Below are 3599 nucleotides of genomic sequence, written 5' to 3'. Positions count from 1 at the left end.
CAGAAGGCAAGTATTGCTCACCAACCTCTTCTTCCTCTGGCACACCCCTTATGAGCATCACCTCTGCTGTCTTTTCAGGGCGCTGCGCCCATTCCTTCAATAGATTTATGTGCAGAACCCTGCTGGAGCGTGGCTTTCCAGGGATGAACACTTGGTAAGTAGTGGACCCCAATTTCTTCTGAACCTCAAAGGGCCCTTGCCACTTAGCCAATAGCTTGTTGTTGTCAGTGGGGAGGAGCACCAACACCTTTTGTCCAGGACTAAAAGACCTCTGACGAGCTGCTCGGTCATACCAAAACTTCTGCTTCTGCTGGATTTTGGTCATATTTGACTGAGCAAGCTCACTCATTTTCTGCAGTCGCTCCCTCATCTGCCTTGCTTCCCGAGCCTCCTGTTGACCCATATGAGCTTGCAATATTGACATCAGATCTGACAGAGATGGCTCCCTTTCTTCAACCTCAGTGCTCTCCACCATTTCAGAGACTCCAATTTCCTCCTCAGCATCAGCTTCCTTCTGAACAGTTACTCCTTTCTTCTTTTCCACCTTTCCTCCACGATGCATTTTTCTTTTTTTTTTTTTCCAGGGGGGTGAAAAAGCCTCAAAGAAAAAAATACTGTGTCCTCAACTGGCAGATCCCACTGCTGCCACCAATTGTGAGGGACCAAGCAGCCAAAGCAAAGAGGACACAAGCAAAAAATATCTTCAAAAAGGGATTTCTTTATTTTAACCCTCAAAAAGTCCAAAATTAACAAAATTCAAAACCATACTTAGCAGGCCCATAAAACAGGTCAACTAAATATAACTCTACAAAAAGTAATTTCCAAAAACTTAAACAACAAAGTGAGACACAACTTAACTCACAAACTGACCTAATTAAAAAGACACATGAGGGTAGCTTTTATAATGATTTGGCCAAACCATTTGAACACAATAGGGGGGAAAACAAAAACACACACTAATATTAACCAAGCACAGAATAACCCAACTAAACCTAAAACACCCCTGCTCCTGGTAAGCCCATGGTTGGTCCTGCTGAGCAGGCATTTTGTCCCCAGAGTCCTCAGCCACGCCTTTTGCCCAGACAGGAAACAGCCACCGCCCAAACCCAGGTAACTCAAAGAAAGAGAAACATAATTAATATAACAAAACATTTTAGAAAAACCATACAATGCTACTATGCGCGCGCCTCATAATACCAGTGTTAGGTTTAACCAAATGATTAATGAATTATATTAATGAAGAATACTGCAAAGCAAAATAATAAAGTGAAAAATGGACTAATTTACCCCTGTGTGGCTGCTGCCATCACAGGGTTGAATGTTAAAATTTTATATTTGATTTGATGAGAGTGTCAGAGTTTGACTGTGTGGAAGGCACATTGAGGACCCAAGTGCAGAAATCCGGCTACAGACTTGAACTTAATTCAGTTTTATTGCTGAAGTATACAAACCTGAAGGGAGAAAACAGACAGACCACAGTACATGACTGGGGACTCAGAACGAATAACAAAACACCTGGAGACTACAAAGGAAACACAGGTGGCAAGACACAGATGAGACTAGGAATAACAAAAGCCAGAACTAATAATAAACCCAGATGCAGTAGAGAAAGCTAAACTATACAGAACTAAGTCTGAAGTCATCTTTTAAATGTAGCAGAAAGTATCACGAGTCCACAACAAACTCAAAACACTGAGATCCAGAACCATGACAGACAGAAACTTTTGTTGACCGCACAGATGTCCTACATATTTGCTTAATATGTGCATTGAAGGACATATCTTGATTAAAAACGACTCCAAGATTTCCCACAGTGTTACTGGAGGCCACAATATCTGAATTTAGAAGCGGGAAACTAGAGGTCATCCAGGTTTTTATGTCTTTAAGACATTCCTGCAGTTTAACCATTTTGTAACACTGATGTAGCGCTAATGAATTAATACAGGCTAGGGATTGAGTGTAATTTTATGGTTATTATTAATCAGAAGATTTAGGGACGCTGCTGGAGCTGATGGGCAGTAATTAATAAATACACACAATACAAAAAAATGGTTTTGCAGGTACCATGTATTTAACCAAACCCCAAAAAAGAATAACAAGAAAAGAAAAACTTAAATAATCACTCCTGCTGCAGCTATCCAATTAATCAAAAACCCAGTGAGGGTACACAAAGACAACTAAACAGATTTGTCTGGCTTATACCAAGCAACACAGGTTCTCAAAAAACAGTTCCCCCATAAACACCACATGTTAATATCAAATCCACTGATCCACACTGAAGTCCATGAGTTTAATCTGAATGTCCATGAGAGATGTCCAAGCGCTATTGTCCATAAATGAAGGGAATGGTGTGTATGATTGCGGAAATCAGTGTATTTGGAAAATGGGGACAGAGCGTTGTCTTTGATAGCTTCCTACCCAACCGGTGGAAGCGTCAATTGCAGAATGTGTCCTGCTCCTAGCCGTTCATTGGCTCGCCATCCTTTTTCATACCCCAAAAAGGTTCACCTGGCCTGCATTAAATAAACAAGGCCAATAAGAAATCACAAGAATACAAAAATGTCAGCCAGTTAAGCTAAATACATTAAGTTATTCTTGTTCCTGTGTACACAATTTATAAATAAATAACCAAACAATGTATTGGTTAAATATAATATTTCTAACCAATAAGGATTTAACTGAAAACATTTCAACTGCTACATACATACATACTATGTAGCTCCACAACATTTGTTATTCAACAACTATCAGTCAAATCAAAATCAAATTGTTTGGACCGGCAGCAGCCGATTAGCGTCAGCTGGTAGCAATACAAACAGTCAATTAAAAGTTCAAACTCACCAATTCCGTTCTGTTCAGTGCACAACAACATTATGGCTCTGGCTCACAGTAATCAGCATCTAAGTTGCATAAGTTAGTTGGTGTTAAAAAAAATGCATTAAAACGGGAAAAGCAAATGTTTGCCAATACACACCTGCAACAGCTCTGTCACCTGGCTTGCCTCCACGCATCTGACGGGAGGAAGCCGGGACAGGCTTACTATGACCTACATGCCATCCGATTGGCTGAGCAAAGTCATGTGGTTGGAGTCATGCATTTGTGATGCGTTCAATGGCAGGAAATAAGTGCAGGAAATTACTCTGGGTTACAATTTGGTGCGTGTTATCTGGCTTCATGGATAGATAAAGCTGGGTATCATCTGAATATAAGTAAAAATGTATGGTATGCCTTCTTATGACGCTGCCCAGGAGAAGCATGTTTAATGTAAACAGAATTGGTCCTAGCACAGAACCCTGTGGAACTCCAATATCATCCTTTTGATATGATTCAAGCTACTGCAGCACAATGCCTTTTTACCTGTAGCATGCTCTAGTCTATGTAATTAAATATTATCCTCAACAGTATTAAACACTGAACTTGTAGGACAAGCACAGAGATAAGTCTGCTGTCAGGAAAAAGGTCATTTCTAACCTTCACTAAAGCTGTTTGCGTTCTGTGATGAGCTCTGAAACCTGACTGAAACTCTTCAAATACACCATTTCTCTGCAGATGATCAGTTAGCTGTTTAACAACCACTCTTTTAAGAACAGCTGGGTCAA

At 40.3% G+C, this 3599-nt stretch overlaps 1 long non-coding RNA gene across 1 annotated transcript; it reads right to left on the bottom strand.

Moving 5' to 3' along the window:
- Positions 1-1413: 1413 nt before the first annotated feature.
- LOC113023316 (uncharacterized) lies at positions 1414-3143 on the bottom strand. The gene is made up of 3 exons (XR_003272544.1): positions 2975-3143; positions 2842-2900; positions 1414-2513 (listed from the first exon to the last, which is right to left on the bottom strand). It is a non-coding gene; the product is annotated as an uncharacterized LOC113023316 (long non-coding RNA).
- Positions 3144-3599: the final 456 nt, after the last annotated feature.

The sequence above is a fragment of the Astatotilapia calliptera genome, chromosome 6 (genome assembly GCF_900246225.1).
Source record: "Astatotilapia calliptera chromosome 6, fAstCal1.2, whole genome shotgun sequence".
Taxonomy (NCBI): Eukaryota; Metazoa; Chordata; class Actinopteri; order Cichliformes; family Cichlidae; genus Astatotilapia; species Astatotilapia calliptera.
The sequence above is the reverse complement of the archived record's forward strand: the minus strand, read 5'-3'. Positions and strand labels throughout refer to the sequence as shown.